The sequence below is a fragment of the Trachypithecus francoisi genome, unplaced genomic scaffold (assembly GCF_009764315.1).
Source record: "Trachypithecus francoisi isolate TF-2019V2 unplaced genomic scaffold, Tfra_2.0 Lachesis_group11, whole genome shotgun sequence".
Taxonomy (NCBI): domain Eukaryota; kingdom Metazoa; phylum Chordata; class Mammalia; order Primates; family Cercopithecidae; genus Trachypithecus; species Trachypithecus francoisi.
The window spans coordinates 48,050,980-48,068,745 of record NW_022681456.1 but is presented as its reverse complement, the minus strand read 5'-3'; the positions used below and the strand labels follow the sequence as shown (position 1 = coordinate 48,068,745).

The 17,766-nt window shown below is 34.8% G+C and overlaps 1 long non-coding RNA gene across 1 annotated transcript in view; it reads left to right on the top strand.

Moving 5' to 3' along the window:
* LOC117089668 overlaps positions 1-15,325 on the top strand; it is a 94,518-nt gene extending 79,193 nt beyond the window's left edge. Inside the window, exon 3 of the long non-coding RNA XR_004439704.1 lies at positions 14,013-15,325. This is a non-coding gene — a long non-coding RNA (uncharacterized LOC117089668). The remainder of the gene's footprint in view (positions 1-14,012) is intronic.
* The last annotated feature ends 2,441 nt before the right edge of the window (positions 15,326-17,766 follow it).

The window sequence follows — 17,766 nt, the reverse complement described above, 5'->3', positions numbered from 1 at the left end:
CCAATAATGTAACAGTTAAAAATTGTAAACTAATACAGGATTTTTTTTTTTTTGGCCAACTAAAATATAATATCATAAGTGTTTTTGATCAATGCCATGATTTTTTTAAATGGTGAGCATGTCTTAAAGCTCCAGAAAAAAAATAAAAGCTAAATTTCCTTATTATACAATAGTTTCATTCCTGGAAATATCAATTTGTATTAATATATTAAAAAATCATTCATTTTTATTTGCAAAGTAGAGTTGGGTTCATGCAGCTGACATTCATAATAGAATTATCATAGAACTACTAGGCTTTTCAAAGAGGAAAATTTAACTTTCTGAGTTCGAGATAGTTCTCCTTACCCCTATCAACCACGTTGTAATGCTGCACGGAGGGGAGGACAACAGGCCTTCGAATGAAGATCACCATGGAGCAATCCAACTTTAGGTTTTTTCATTGTCATCCTGGATCTGAAGTCCAAAATTAGCCTCCCACTTGGAATCACAGATTGACCCCCTTCACAGCTTTTAGTCCGAAGTAATGAAGTTATTTAGGTCAAAACAGTTGTCTTTGAAAAATATGTATATTTCCTAAGATTCGAATACACTACTTGTTTTAAAATAAGTGGTAGTATATTGCTTTTCTAATGCTAGTAGATTACTCAAATTAATAATTCTTTAATTACAGAATGGAAGGAAACTGCTATTAAACCCAAGCATATCTGTCAGATAGGTGGCATGGTACAGAGGTTTGGGGTCTGACACAACTGTTTACAAATCTCAACTATGCAAATTACTGACTAATGTTCACTTTGTTACTTAATCACTCTAAAGTATTATCTTTACTTCATGAGGCTGTCATAAAGCTCAAATGAAACTTAATAAGTGGAAGCTAGTATTTTTAACTCATCCTGTTCTGTTATAAAATAGCCCAGGAACAGAAATAGAGAGAAAAGATCAAAGAGGAAATGATGATAGGAAACATAAGACAGAGAAAAAGTAAGTTTTCCTGGGAGAGAATAAAGGGAGAGTGTTAAACTGGGTAAGGGATGATAAGTTAAAATCAAATTCCCTTCTCAGAATTAAGATTATTGTTCTTCTATTTACCCTAATAAAAAATGACTAGAACTGTTGTTGATTATACGAAGAAGACCAATGGAAGGTTGTTCTCATCATTTATTATGTGAATCTAATGTGCATTACTTTTTTAAAAAATGAGCTTAAGAGGAATAAAGATATTTGAGACATTCTTTTTTGTTAGATTAATATCGCTGTCATTTTAGTTGATATCACATCTTGCGGTATCTAGTTATCTGCTTAAATTTCACAATTCTAAATTGACATTTACAGTAAAAAGATATTTTATAGAAATAGAAAAAATATGATATACAAATAAGCATATTGGTATTCAAATATATATTAATAATTAAATGTTAACTAATTGGTTAATTTAAAATAATTATTAAATTATTAAAAATATTATTTTTATTCAGAAAAGCATTATGTATATCAAGAATTAATTTTGCTCTAACAATAACAATTAATCCTACCAAAAAATCCTGCAATTTACTAGAAAGAGAACTTTCATTGATTCATTAATTCATTTTAGCTTTAAAAAAAAAGTCTTACATTCCTACTTTATGTTATGCCCTGCGCTAAATGCTGGGAATCCAATGATGAGTAAGGTTACTATACCCATCCTTATGTAGGTAACACTCAATGTTAAGTACATTTTGTTTAGAAACAAAAAATGATAGATATTTGTTGTAGTTTATTCACATGCACATATTTTCTCCTGCTTTTCTGGTTTTGATTTTGGATTATGATATTATTCATGTGAGAACTAAGCATAAAATCCTTGTAGTCAATAAAACACATTTCAAAGGTAAAATAAGCTACTTACAGAAATAAAAAATAAATTCAGCCATTTTATATAAACTTTTTTGTTTGTTTTCAGAACTAGAAAGTAAAATTGTCAAGTAATTTGCTAGCTATGTATAGTGATCTACAAGATGAATTTGGCACAGCAGTCTACCAATTTCTTATAGACTACAGTGCAGAATAATTCCTACTTAAAAGTTATGAGGAAATTTCAAGGACTGTCAAACTTTTTTTTTTTTTTTTTTTTTTTGGAAATCCCGGTTTTTAAGTGTTAGCATATCATACTGTGATGACTTACCATGACTAAACCCTAAGATATTTTGGTTGAACTTTGCTCTGATGCTTGGAACTAATGATTCACTTCAGTGGCATAGATAGCAGTTTAAGGCCTCGAAACAAAACTGAAAAATAATACTAGTTTTCACATCAGCATTCACAGTAAGCTCTGAATCTTCACTCAAGTCAATCCAGAAATTGAGATGTGACATGGTTCCTGAGAGATCTGAAATTTTCCAGCTGACTAGTTTTAAATGGTAAATTTAATTTTACCCTTCAGTTAAATCTGAAATGATTTCATATTGAATAACACATGAACAACCGAATTGAAAATATACTAAAAATCATAGCTTTGGGCTCCCTGAAAATTTTTAGATTATTTGTTCTATTTTTAAATTTCAGCGAAAACCATTAGTTCAAGGACTATCTAAGAGATCACATGGAGATTAATATTTTTAAAAAGTTGCTGAAGTTCAAATGTAAATGGCCTAAGTATATACATGTTTCTGGAAACATTGCTGTTCATAAATATCTGTTTCATTCCAAGGAGCCTCTATAATATGACCTCTTATTACATGTTCTTAAAATATATTATTAAATTGCTATTGTGTATAGTTGTTCTCCTTGACAAACAATTAATTTTTGAAGTCTTACAATGTAGGCCAGGGTGTTAGGCACTGGAGTCTCCAAAATAATTGAGATATGGTCCCTGTCCTCAATTTGGTCACAGTCTAACTGGATTTAATAAGAAAGACAAATCTGTCACTTGAAACTGATATTAAACAAGGACTTCCGCTCCATGTGGAACACATGTAGCTCATGTGTGAGCTACAAATGTTTACTTTTTCCTTAATTCCTCTGAAAAGGCAAGGTAAAAGTTATTCAGGCTCTTTAGGAAGTTTTAGACAGATCTAAATATTGGCATAGCAATAATAATAATAAAAAACTACTAAAATTTTCTTCTGGTTCTTGGAACACCATGTTGTTTCAGGTTACAGCTACTTACTTTCCCTGCCCTTCTAGGGGACCTTGCTGCACAGGTTTATCTATGAGTCCAGAGACTCATGCTGTAGCTATGAGTCCTCAAGCCCAAGTATACATTTAAATCACCTGGCGTTCTTTAAAAAGTACCCATGCTCAGACCCCCTCCAGGTTAAGTAAATCAAAATCTCTGCAGATGGAGATAGAGAATCACTGTCTGTTTTAAAATTCCCCACAGTGAGGATTTAAAACACACTGCTTTAGACATTTCCATATTTCCTAAACTGAATCATGTTACTAATGAACTCTAAAAGTGCACTAGCTATTGTGTAACAACATGAAGGCAATATGGAAAGCAGCTGAGTGTTTTGTCATGTTATAAATTACATAACTTTTACTTTAAATATCTCATCTGTCCTCTAAACCCAAATAGTCATGAAGGAATAGGTTAATCTCTTTAAATACAGCTGCAGTATTGGTACCTTAAGGTCTGCTTAGTCTAACCTTTCATTTGATGTAGGTATCACATCTATAACAGTTAAGACTCCTGCTTATACACTGATTGTTCACTGCCTCACAAGGCAGCCTATTACTTTAACGGAGATTTAACTATCAGAAAATTATTCTTTCTTATGTTAAACCAAAACATTTTTCTCTATCATTTTACTTATTAGTCCTTGTATCAATTTTCTTGAGGAAATACATTCCAAGACTCTCAGTGGATACCTGAAACCACAGATAGTACTGAATCCTATTTAGGCTAGGTATTTTTGATCTGATAACTTAGTCAGTTATTCAGTGACTAACGATATACTGTACAAAGAGACGACTGACATAGCTGGAAAGATGAAACGGGACTATGTGAGATTCAATGACTACACTCAGAATGGCACATAATTTAAAGGAAATTAATTATTTATTTCTGGAATTTTCCATCTCATATTTTCAGACCATGGTTGACCATGGGTAACTGAAACTTCAGAAAGAAAAACTGTTGGTAAGAGTTGACTATTGTATATGGACTACACACATCTTAATTTCATTGATAACCCTTCAGATAACTGAAAACAGTTACCAGAACTTCTTTGTCTCTTCTGCATATGGGATATTCTTAGTAACTATTCCCTTTAGATGCCTGGTGGCTTAAAAAATAAGGTTGCAAATTTTCTGATACTTTATTTTTAAGTAAACAGGTCTTTACTTGAGTAACTCTAGGTGGACTTGTGCATGAGAATGTGACTGTAATGATACTATGTGAATTCCAAAGTTAGGTCATTTAAATTAATGTAGCTTTCTTCTTGTTCATTGGAACATTTGCTGCTACATCTCTAATCCACTATGTAAGAAGTCCAGGTATACTGAGACACCCATGCTGGTGAAGCCACATGTAAATATCCCAGTCAACACTCCCAACTGAGCTCACCTTCCAGCCATCTTCACAAATATACCCTCCAGATCAGCTGAATCTCACTGAGTTTTTGCAATCACTGCCACATGGAACAAAAGAAACCCCAGCTGAGCTCTGTCCAAATTCTCACTCATAAAATCATGAGTTATAATTATATGACTATTGTTTTAAGCTACTAAGTTTTGGGATAGTCAGTTACTTAGCAACAGACCTGACATGAGGTGGTGTATTTGTCGTAATATATCTTACAACATCTTTTTACACACCCACATGAGCAAAAATCAGCAAAAAAAAATCTTATATCTGTTTATATGCCAACGTCTGATATCACTTTAGCTTCATAGAGGCAAACATTGAGAAGTGGCAGGTGTTTATTTTTCTTATATTTCATGGTTCCATCAATATGACTATCGGAAGTTCTGTGTTATGAACCTGAATTCTGGTTTACAGGAACAGAAAGCAAGGAAGAAACAATGTCTTAAACCTTTAACATATTTTTCTGCACCTACTCTAGATAGTGAAAAGCCATTGTCAAATATTTTCTCAAATTACACAACTTAAAAAGAAAATGTGATGTCAAATATTTTCTCAACTGACCCAAATTGAAAATGTGAAAAGTTCATCAATTTTGCTTCTTTATTTTTGGTATTGATATGTATGCTATATACAAGGGGCTGGTCATGAATAAGTTAAATATCAGTTAAGTTAGTGAATAAAATGTCTCAAATTTAGTAAATAATGTTTAAGTTTTTGGTACAACCATTTTTACAAAATTTAGCAAAAATATTGTTATCATATGGGAGGTCGAATTTGACTTCCTAACTAGATACTTTAGTGAATACACACACAGAGATGTGTAAACATTAGGTTGGTGCAAAAGTAATTGCGGTTATTGCCATTACTTTTAATACATAACATGAAAAATGAATTTGTAGCAATGTTTTCTTATAGAACTATGTCTTCAATATATTTCTAACTGTACCACTAGATGGGGATATTTATTAGAAAGTTGTCTGCCTCTTATCCCAAAGAACTGCTTGAGTGGGAGGGAAAATATTTTCCCCATTATATATTCCTTTGGGAACATGAAAAATAAATAAAATATCTAATAAAATTTTCTGAGTTGATCAACTCATCTAAGAGTGAGAAGACATGAATATTTAAGCACTATCAAATATCAGAACTTTTTTTCTATTGCTCTTGAATAAAAAATTTGAAACAATCCTCAGAAATACAATCTGAAAAGTTTTGGTTCCCTGAAACACATATCTCTTACCAGTGCACAGATAACAGAGTGTATACATTCTATTCTTGAAAAAATAAATTCTAAAAAATTACAAAGCCAAATGACAGACTTTAGGAAGATACATGAGAATGTTTTGTGGAACTTTTGTTAAAAGCATAAGCAGGTAATCAGCACAGTTATAAGCAACCTGGCACCATGTTCTCAATAAATGAATAGTCTTTGCTAGAGACACACACTTTGATCTTTGTTCCCAGTCATTTGCATATAATTACTGCATATATCATGTGGCCAAGAGATATTAAAAACATAATAGAAGGAGATAATGAATGAAATTGGACTGAAATTGAACTTTCTGGTCAAAAGACCCAGTACTGAGCAAACCTACTTTAATCTAGAAAATGCCTACTGGTTAGAGTTACCTTCATTTCCTCAGTGAAGGACTGATTCTAAATCCAGAATGAGTTTACATCCAGTTGAAAAAGAAGATCCTTGCCAAGTTGTATTAGTTTGTTTTCACACTGTTGATAAAGGCATATCTATGACTGAGCAATTTACAAAAGAAAGAGGTTTAATTGGACATACAGCTCCATGTGGCTGGGGAAGCCTCACAATCATGGTGGAAGGCAAGAAGGAGTAAGTCCCATCTTACCTGGATGGCAGCAGGCAAAGAGAGAGTGAGGAAGATGCAAAAGTGGAAACCGGTGGAAAAACCATCAGATCTCGTGAGAGTTACTACCATGTGAACAGTATGGGGTAAACCTCCCCCATGATTCAATTATCTCCTACCAGATCCCTCCCATAACATGTGGGAATTATGGGAGTACATTTCAAGATGAGACTTGAGTGGAGACACAGAGCCAAACCCTATCATTCCACCCCTAGTACCTGCCAAATCTCATGTTCTCACATTTCAAAACCAATCATGCCTTCCCCACAGTCCTCCAAAGTCTTAACTAATTTTAGCATTAACTCAGAAGTCCACAGTCCAAAGTCTCATCTGAGACAAGGCAAGTCCCTTTCACATATGAGCCTGTAAAACCAAAAGCAAGCTAGTTATTTCCTAGATACAATGGGGGTACAGGCATTGGGTAAATACAACTGTTTCAAATGGGAGACATTGGCCAAAACAAAGGGACGACAAGGTTCATGCAAGTCCGAAATCCAGTGGGGCAGTCAAATCTTAAAGCTCCAAAATGACCTCCTTTGACTCCATGTCTCATATCCAGGTCATGCTGATGCAAGAGGTGGGTTCCCATGATCTTGGGTGGCTCCATCCCTGTGTCTTTGCAGGGTAGAGCCTCCCTCCTGGCTGCTTTCACAGGCTGACATTAAGTGTCTGTGGCTTTTCTAGTGCATGGTGCAAGCTGTCAGTGGATCTGCCATTCTGGAGTCTGGTGAATGGTGGCCCTCTTCTCACAGCTCCACCAGGCAGTGTGCCAGTAGGGACTCTGTGTGGGGGCTCTGACCCCACATTTCCTTTCCACACTGCCATAGCATGAGAGCCCTGCTCTTGTAGCAAACTTTTGCCTGGGCATCCAGGCATTTCCATACATCTTCTGAAATCTAGGTGGGGGTTCCCAAACCTCAATTCTTGACTTTTGTGTACCCACAGGCCCAACACCATGTGGAAGCTGCCAAGACTTGGGGCTTGCACCACCTGAAGCCAAAACCCAAGCTCTGCGTTGGTCCCTTACAGCCATGGCTGGAACCTCTGGGGCACATGGCATCAAGTCCCTAGGCTCCACATAGCTCAGGGACCCTGGGCCCAGCCTTCAAAACCACTTTTTTTTCCCTAGGCCTCTGGACCTGTGATGGGAGGGGCTGCCATGAAGACTGCTGACATGCCCTGGAGACAGTTTCCTAATTGTCTTAGGGATTAACTTGGCTCCTCGTCACTTACGCAAATTTCTGCAGCCAGCTTGAATTTCTCCTCAGAAAATGGGATTTTCTTTTCTAATGCATTGTCAGGCTGCAAATTTTTCACACTTTTATGCCCTGTTTTCCTTTTAAAACTGAATGCTTTTAACAGCACCCCAGTCACCTCCTGAATGTTTTATTGCTTAGAAATTAATTCTGCCAGATACCCTAAATCATCTCTCTCAAGGTCAAAGTTCCACAAATTTCTAGGGCAGGGGCAAAATGCCACCAATCTCTTTGCTAAAACATAACAAGAGTCATCTTTGCTCCAGTTTCAAAAAGTTCCTCATCTCTCTCTGAGACCATCTCAGTCTGGACCTTATTGTCCATATCACTACCAGTATTTTGGGCAAAGCCATTCAACAAGTCTCTAGGAAGTTCCAAGCTTTCCCACATTTTTCTGTCTTCTTCTGAGCCCTCTAAGCTGTTCCAACCTCTGCCTCTTACCCAGTTCCAAAGTTGCTTCCACATTTTTGGGTATATTTTCAGCAATGCTCCACTCTACTGATAACAATTTACTGTATTAGTCTGTTTTCACACTGCTGATAAAGACGTACCCAAGACTGGGCAATTTACGAAAGAAAGAGGTTTAACTGGACTTACAGTTCCACGTGGCTGAGAAGCCTTACAATCATGGCAGAAGGCAAGGAGGAGCAAGTCCTGTCATACATGGATGGTAGCAGGCAAAGAGAGAATGAGAAAGATGCAAAAGCAGAAACCCCTAATAAAACCATCAGATCTCGTGAGATGTATTCATTACCATGAGAACAGTATGGGGGAAACCAACCCCATGATTCAATTATTTCCCATCAGTTCTCTCCCACAACATGTGGAAATTATGGGAGTACAATTCAAGATGAGATTTGTGAGGGGACACAGAGCCAAACCATATCACCAGCTAACCATTTATTCATCTATTCCTGTAATCACATAAAGCATACTCATTTAGGGACTACTATGTGAAAGGCAGTCATGTAAGCTGATGCATCCTATTCATTGCAAATTCAACACTGGAAGTATGAATAGAGTCTTTTGGAAAACAGAGGAGGAATAAATAGACAAAGAATGCTGAGATTGGTAGTATAATGCGACATTGAGAGGGTGATATTTGAGCAGGCTCCAGAAGAATATTTAGGGGTGTTAGAGATAAAGGAAGTGTTAAAAACAATAGAAAAAAAACTTTCACTGTATTAAATTGGGTGTGGATATAAAGATAAGCAAAATTTGGCTCACACCTGTAATCTCAGCACTTTGGGAGGCCGAGGTGGGCGGATCATGAGGTCAGTAGATCGAGACCCTCCTGGCTAACACGGTGAAACCCTGTCTCTACTAAAAATACAAAACAGCCAGGCATATTGGCGGATGCCTGTAGTCCCAGCTACTCGGGAGGCTGAGGCAGGAGAATGTCGTGAACCCAGGAGGCGGAGCTTGCAGTGAGCCGAGATCGCGCCACTGCACTCCAGCCTGGGCGACAGAGCGAGACTCCGCTCAAAAAAAGAAAAAAAAAAAAAAAGATAAACAAAATTTAATAAAGTAAGATTTGAAAATAAAATGTATGGTTTGGTCATCATGGTCTCTACTGAGATCCCAGCATGGGCAAATCTAGGTGGGAGACTCAATGGTGAGAGTTCTGTAATGGGAACTTTACTTATTATCTCTTGTTAACTTGGAATATGGTTTTTATAAGTGCCAGAACCTATAACCTGTAAACCTGAGGTGCTTTCTCACAAGACCAAAACGGCCAAAGTATTTTATTCTTACAATCTCCTGTGATATTTTCAATAGGATGGAAAAAGAAGGAATAAATGAATTTTATGAAAATATTGGGGACACTTGATGTCCAGATATGCCCACAAGAGAAGAGTCCACATAGAAAGAATCTCCACCTGGAAAGAATGGAAGGGATTGGGTGAGTGAATATACTCAGTAAGAAAGCTGAAACAGGCCTTTTTTTTTTTTTTTTTTTTTTTTTATTCTGGAAACACAGAGCAGAGAGTAACTGGATCAAGAACTGTTCTGCTAGTCTCTTATGATATAGAACTCTGTGACAATTTACTTTTAAAAGATGAATTTAATTCACCCAGTTAGAAATACTTATGATTTTGTCTGCTGGTGGAGGGAAACGTATTTGCAGGAGAGGTTGTCGTGGCAGTAATGAGCTGTGCCCGTAATCTCAAGTGTACTAAAAACACACCATTTTCCCTTGCTTTAGGTTAGGGAGGCTCTTGAAACAGAGATTGAGTTTCTTAATTCTTGTATGATGAGGGAAAGTCTACATAAGAGGTGACTGGGGAAAAGGAAGCAGAGAAGTGCATTAGGATGGGAAATGAGAGTCAAACAGAAGCTTACAAACCTCAATTTTGTCTGTCTTAATGCTCTGCTTAGAGCCCAATACTGAAGTCTAAGAAAATATTTGGTCTGTCTGTCCCTAAAAGTAATACTGTTTTCATTATTAAACTTGATGGGAGAAGGAAGTAATTACAACTAAAGGAGCAGAAGGAGAATAAAATATATGTTTTACATTGGCAGAAAAACTGGTTATGTTAGCACTTTAGATTGGAACAAAAATGATCCAGAACAAAACTCACTCTTTTTTCTCCATCCCATAGATAGCTACCCTACAAATATTTTTTTAAGTTATCCTAGTTCTAAGTCCTAAACTTTATTAATCTATTATCCAAAATTCATTGAGGTACTATAATAGACTTCTTAAGGAATCTACACTGGCCATACATCCCTTGCCTTGAAGTATTTATAGTAATTGGTCATCTATTTGCTTTCCTAAGAGGACAAAACATTAACTCTTCCATTATTCCTTTGCCTTGTGTTAATCCCTCAAACACAAGTATTCTCAAGTGGAAGTCTCATTCACTTCTGGCATCTTAATAGCCATCTGTGTAGCTACACTTTTAACCATAATACTATACAAGAAAGGAAATGCTATTGGAATGAATATCTTAGAAAAGCATATAAAAATTGATATGTTCAACTGCTTTACTTCTAACCTTCATTTTTTTAATAGTGAAGAAAAAATATCACTTTGAAATAATGGTTGTCCATTTACATTGTTCACACTTTTCATCCCCTTCCCAAACTCTCTTGATAATACAAGACATGAGATTTAGTTCCTGTACTGAGATAAGACCACTAACCCTTAATAGAAGAACCAAACTAATTATTACAAGAACCTGAAGAGTCCAGAACCTCCAATGAAGTTAAGAATAATAAGAAAGAAAAAAGGATGCGATGGAGCTACTTAGTGGGATTTATAGGCCACATATTAAAACTAAAAGTCTTGATTCCCTGGTTTGGGATCTTACAAATGTTTATGTCTGTAGACAGAAAGTTAACAAATGACCTTCTATAGGGCTGATACAATTATTTTTTCTAAGCTAATGAACTTGCTATTTGATACCACTGCCAATTTTAAAAATAATCTGCTTGTCTGAAATATCAGAATAATGATTAAGCACTACATCTTCAGAAATCTAAGATAATTTGATATTGACAAGCATTTTTAATGGTACAAAGTATAATGAGTCTGTATTTGATGTTAGAAAATCTGCCATTAGTAGTTAAGCCATCGTTGTAACAACTGTTTTGACAACAGAAAGAACTTATTAGTATTAATTCTATTTGGCTAAAGTATCAACTAATACTGAACCAATCAGCCAACCAACTAAAAGGAAACATAAAAATGCAAAGTTCTTTTCTTGCCTTTTCAGTATAATTTGAAGCCAACAAAATTAAATTGAATGTTATAATTAAAACACATTATACAAGTGTGTTTAATAAAGACTAAAATTCTCTATTAAAAGTGAACAGGAACCAGAGAAACATTTATAATGCAAAATAACTCTAAACTGACAACAGTAAACTGCTGTTGCATAGAAATTGGAAAGTGATATTGTTTAATGTCAACAAAGGAGATGCCAAATACCTTCTTTAAAGAGGCTTGAAAGAAATAATTTACCATGGAAACTCTGCTCAATTCCAGAGACTGCATGTGCTTTCATCCAGTGAGAAAACCTGTGAGATTCCAACTCTCTGTAGAATGCGAGAGGAGTGAAATGGCTGTCCTCATTTCCCACATTAATTTTAGCAATCCAGAATTTACTGTGGAGTGTTCCACTGAACAAGTAGCTATACAAAAATTGAGTAGGTGTATGTAAGAAACAACAACTACACAGACAACCAAAAACACTTGCTCAAAGAAGTCTGGGAAATGATGAAGTGAACAACACTAAACCCCACTGCAGGATTTCATAGAGCCTTTAACATTTGAGATGCCCAGAGAAGCTCCAAGAGGTGAATGGAGTTCCTACCAGTTCCCAAAATTTGCTTGACAAAAGCAAACCCTCTTTTTTGCATAGGTCATATTTTGGTATTAGGACTCACTGGAAAATATTAATACAATCAGAATTTAACTAAAAACAAGAAAATTTAAATTTATATAACTTGCTTCTTTGAGTTTTAGGTTTCTAAGAAATACAGCAAAGATAAAAACTATGTAATATGCATAAACTCTTTTCCTTGTTTATGCACTTATACCAAATTTAACTCAAGTTTCTTACCTCATTGATATGGGATGGGCAACAAGGAAATCCCAAATTCCTGGAAAATTGCTTGATTGTATAGCAATAATTTATTAATTGTCTTTAACATAGGGGTATTATCCTTCCTGTAGCATAGTGTCCAAGAATGCTACAGTGGGATCCAGTCTGGATTTGCATCTTGGCTCAGCTACCTACAGTTGTAACCCCTTGAAAAACTTATTTAATGTCTCTACACTTCTTTTTCTTCACCTGTGAAATGAGAATAATAATAATGTACCTATATCATAGGTTACTAAAGAGACATCAAATATATGTGTATGTCTGTGTGTGTATAAGTATAGCTATAGGTATGACTTACAGTCATTTTAAAAGAATACATAGCACTAACTCCTCAATCAATTAACCCCACATTTTTTTTATCCTCTTACATTAAAAGTTCACACAAAAGTCAGACCCAAAGAGCTAACTCCTAACCTTGGCACCTCCTAACCTTTAAAGAGCATCTTCAAATAAGGTACTCCCAAGTACTACTTGAAAGGTAAGAGTAAAGTAAGAGAGACTGTAGAGGGCCCCTGAGTCTGAAACCCCCTGCAAAAAACTTCAAGATAATGTTACTCTATATAAGCTTTTTCAGAATGATCTGTTCACTCCCACTGATGCAGCAAAGAACCTTGTCCACTTTAGGACAAAGAATAGCTATACAGTTGCACATCCTCTAGTTGTTTTAGGTCTGTGATACTCTCTGATGTCTACCCTTGAATCCACTCAAGTCATTTCCTTCCTGAGACAATGAAAATTAGAAGAAATAGGGTGTGTATGTGATCAATATGTTCCACCATCTTCTTTCCTTGGGAGCCGTTATTTCAGGACAAGGAGACTTCTGTTTTGTCTTTCTATTTCTCATCTAAAGTTTCCATGGTTGTTGGCCTAAAATAATTCTAAAAGTCCTAAAAGATATGCATGTTTCTTTTATTGTGACCTTAAGGGAATTCTTAGAGACAGTTACCTTGTACTACTCCTTTTCTCTCTGAAACTTCCAATTCTTCTCCTTTAAACTTGTGTGTGCTGTGCATAAAATCTGTGAAGAATAAAAATAGTGGTTTAAAAATATTTCAGCTGTTCCTAATATGTAAAATAGTAAATACCCCTCCTTTACCTCTTTATTTTTCTTCTCCTTTGAGGAGTAGATTTTTTCTAAATTTCATTTTGGGACACTTTGGGCATTTTTTCACAAAACTTAATTATAAATCTAGTGATAATTACTTTTGAAAGACAATGAAAAATAGAAACTTAAATTTCTAGAAAACATGGCATTTTTACTGACTATTCCAAATGTTATGCTATACTTTTGAGAAAATATTTTTTTTTCATCAGGTTATTGAGATTCTCAGTATTGGAAAATTACTAAAGAGGAAACAGTATAAGCAATTGACATTTCCTTCTGGGGATTTTGCCCAGGATTTAGGAAAATGAATGAGGCATGTGAGAAACATTAACAAGGGAGTGTTAGCATATTATAGAAACATAACTATGCAGTATTTCCTAAAACTACTACAAATTTTAAAAAGTAGATATTTTAAGAGATAAAGATATAAGCTCACTGCAGCATAAAAGATGGTAAAAACCTGTTATCAAACTCCAAATATACTAAGAAACAGCAGTGGAATGAGTAATTCTCTCATGAGAAAAAAGTGAGCCGTTATTACCGATCAGTTCTGCTTTTGTGTGCCCGTTTAACCTTCTACTTCCTCTCCTCTTTCCACAGTGGGAACTGGAAGGGAATTGAAGTATCTGGGGCACCTGTTTCTCTGGTAATGTAACAGCCTATAATTTCCACTAGGGCGAGATCCTCATCAAAACTCAGGGCAAAGCTACTTTGCCTGCAGTTTCTGAGCCATCAATCATGTCCTTAAATATGACCTGCTTCTATGAGATTGCTTTTGAGGATGATGAAAGCAGAGCTTATTTCATGGCAACTGTGCCTGCTAGATGATAATAACTAATTTTGAGCTAAACAAACAAACAAAATACTCTGTAATAAAATATACAGCATCTTTTTTTCTTGTTGGATTCTTGAAAAGCCAGTACTCCACATTTGAGAGGTTTAAAATCAGAGCTGACAAATGCAGGATTTTAATTGAAGTATTTTATGTAAATATTAGTATACACTTTTCCAGATAGGGAATAAGGTTCTGTTAGGATAACTTCAGTTCTTTAGGAACTGTTCATCTTATGTCATCATTTTAATTAGAATAAAGACATTCTTTATGTGGTATTCATTGTAAGTAAATTAATAATTTTTCTTTCATAGTTTATATGTACTGTTGGTTGTATTATTCTGAAAAGCTTCTACTAAAATTCAAGCTGCCATTGTGTATATATTTTTTAAATGAAACCTCTTCCATTTCTTACTTGTATGTAACAAAATACCAATGCCTGAAAAAGCTGTGAAAAACTCTGTTAATACAGTACAATTAAATTTGGTTATCAAGGAAATAGGTGAACATAAATTTTAAAAAGTGCTTAAGTCTAGAGAAACATTTTTTTTCTACAAAAGTCTTGAAAGTAGCCCTGAGGAGACAAATGACTGGACATCAGTCTATTATCATTTAGAGAATGTGACATAAGCTCCAGTTTTATTTCCTTTAGAGTTGAAAAATGATCTTCATTTTCCCTGATCTCCTTCACAGTTTATTCTCTTGTAAGTATAAAGTATATATTTTAAAAATATTGTTTAGCTTGAGTATCTGGCCACTTGACAACATGAATTATAAATCACAGTATAAAATAGTGTTTTTCCTCACCAATCAGAGAAAAAAGAGACAATGAATGCCTCTATTTCATTTCACTGGGGACTGGTGAAAATTAAATGTAATAAAGGCTGTAGCTCTAAATGGACATGATCAGGTACAATTGCATTGGAAAGGAAGAGGATAATATTAATGAAAAGCACATTTTTTATTAGGGGATTCTATTGCTAAATGCTAACACATTTAAAAATAATAAACTCTGTTTATACATAAATATACGCTACCTATATCTTTTAAAAAATGTTTTTAAATTGTCATGGCTTATTGGGTATAAAAGGACACCTCTTGTGACAATTATAAAATCTCCCAGTTAAATATGAATTATGTGCAAAGAAAAAGTATGTTTTGCCTCCATACTTTATAGATAATGGCAAAAAAAAAAAAAAAAAGAGAACCCATTAATTTAGAAAATAGACAATGAGATACTCTCCAATTAAATAGAAAGTTTCAGGAACTGGACCTTTGCTTCTCTCCTGCCCATCCCAAACATGTGGATGAATGAACTCGGTGCATTAGGGATTTGAATTTAGTCTATGGTAATTTAGATAATGGAAAATAGAAATGTGCAATGGTACCTGAAACATATAACTCTAGGGAAAAAAAACATTTATAGTGCCAAAAGTAGTAGTCTCCACTTGGAGACATTATTACTTGATTTATGTATTTTGCCAGGATTAATTTTACTAAATTACAGTTTTCAATTTTTCTATATTAATAGAGATACCTCATTAGGCAATTTGGTGTGCTTAACATGTACTATGACTAATACTGTTAATGCTTTCAAAATTGGACATAAACACTGGGAGATACTCATCTAAATAGACTTAATCATAATTTAATTACTGTATGCTAAGGCACACCCATTACAAAATTCAGACCCATATAGGCCAAATAATAGATTACAAATACAGTGTGATCATGCAAGACTGAATAATAAACTCACTTATAGATGATTGAGAAAACATATTCGGAAAAATTCTTAGGATAGTTGTAATGGAGAGGAAAACTCCACTTTTTAAATTTAGAATCTTAATTTTCCAGTCTCCTATTTTTCTGGTTTGATGGTTGATGAGCAACCAATTGTACTTTTGGCTCCCAGAATATAAATAGAAACTGATGATAACATATCCTAACTCTTGCAGCTTCAACAATTGGATACTCAATTTCTTTTTTCTATGATAATAAAATTAATAGAAAGAGACCAAAATTTTTTTAATCACGAATACTTTACTGCAATAAGCACAATTTCTGATGGGAGGTGCTCATTTGCCATGGAGAAAATTAGCTCCCAGTTTTTCCAGATCACAAATCAATCTTTCTTGTGACAGTAAAAGGTTTGACCTTCTTAGCAAGTTGTGGGATAAGAGGAGTCTATTGTGAGAACACAGGTTTAAATATATTCAAGTCCAGACTGTTCTACCAAAAAAAATTTTTATGTGAGTTCAGTGAGAAACTGTTTCAGATTAAGCGCATGCTTTCAATTTAGCTCCACAAATGTTTATAGAGCTCATAGTGTTTCTAAAGCACAATACTGGGGATTAAAATCAAGACATCAGGGTATACGACGCTTGAACCAACCATGATCCTTCAGAGTTCTCTTCTTTAAAACAAAGCTTACTATATGAAGATTATAATCCACAGATACTTAAGCAAAAAGGGGATGCAAAAAGCAAGTAAGGTCAAGGACATTACTCCAGTGCTTCACATTGCTCTCTGTACACAATCTAAAATTTCTACCTTGAAGTACAACTTACTCCAGGGCTTGGTTTCCCAACTTACTCCAGAGCTTGGTTCCCCATGTGGGATCAACCCACACGTCTGCCCTCCTGTTTATTATTTTTCCTTTCTATTACCTTTTGTGAAACCTCTAGATTAATCATATTCTTTCATTACATGGTTCATTCAATACCACTCATTAGCTGTAAAAACACTTCCTTCATTTTAAGATCCAGATGAGGTAATAAGTCCTTTGAAACCTCTTGTTTCCTCGGGGAAAGTTACCCCATTCTCTACATTTCTAGAGTTTATTGCTTATAGCACTGTAACTGTTTATCATATTATGTTGTAACTTAAAGTACGCAAGTTTGTCTCTTGAGAGCAAGAACCTCGTATTATTAATCTTCATATATTTAGTATTAAGAATATCAAGCATATATTGTTCAAAAAATGTTAAATGTTCATTGAGGATAAGACTTTTTTTCTGGAGGGAATCTCATGAGCTAGTCAAAAAAACAAGCATGAAAAGAAACAAACAGAAAAGACTACAACACAAGAGTAAGAGCTAACTTTTACTATGTTCTTACTCTATGCTAATTACTGTACTAAAATATTTTCAGGAATTATATTGAAACTTCATGCCAGTTTCAGAAGTAGGTATTATCACTATATCCATTTTATATATTGCCTGTGCTCTCACATGACATTGACATTTCGTTGTTAGTTGTCTCTCTAATCCACGTTAGACTGTAAACTCTTTGACTACATGGACTATATCTGGTCCTGCTTCATCCTCAGAATCTTATATGGTGCCTAACACCTAATCAATAATCAAAATACTGGTTGATGCATTTGTTAAGGCATTCATGCATGAATCAAAGGATTCTTTTTGCCCAGTATTTTAAAGATTATGACAGCACATGCTTATGTAATGCTTTTGTTGTGCCAGATGCTGTTCTAAGTGCTTTACAAATATTAGCTTACCAAACCCTC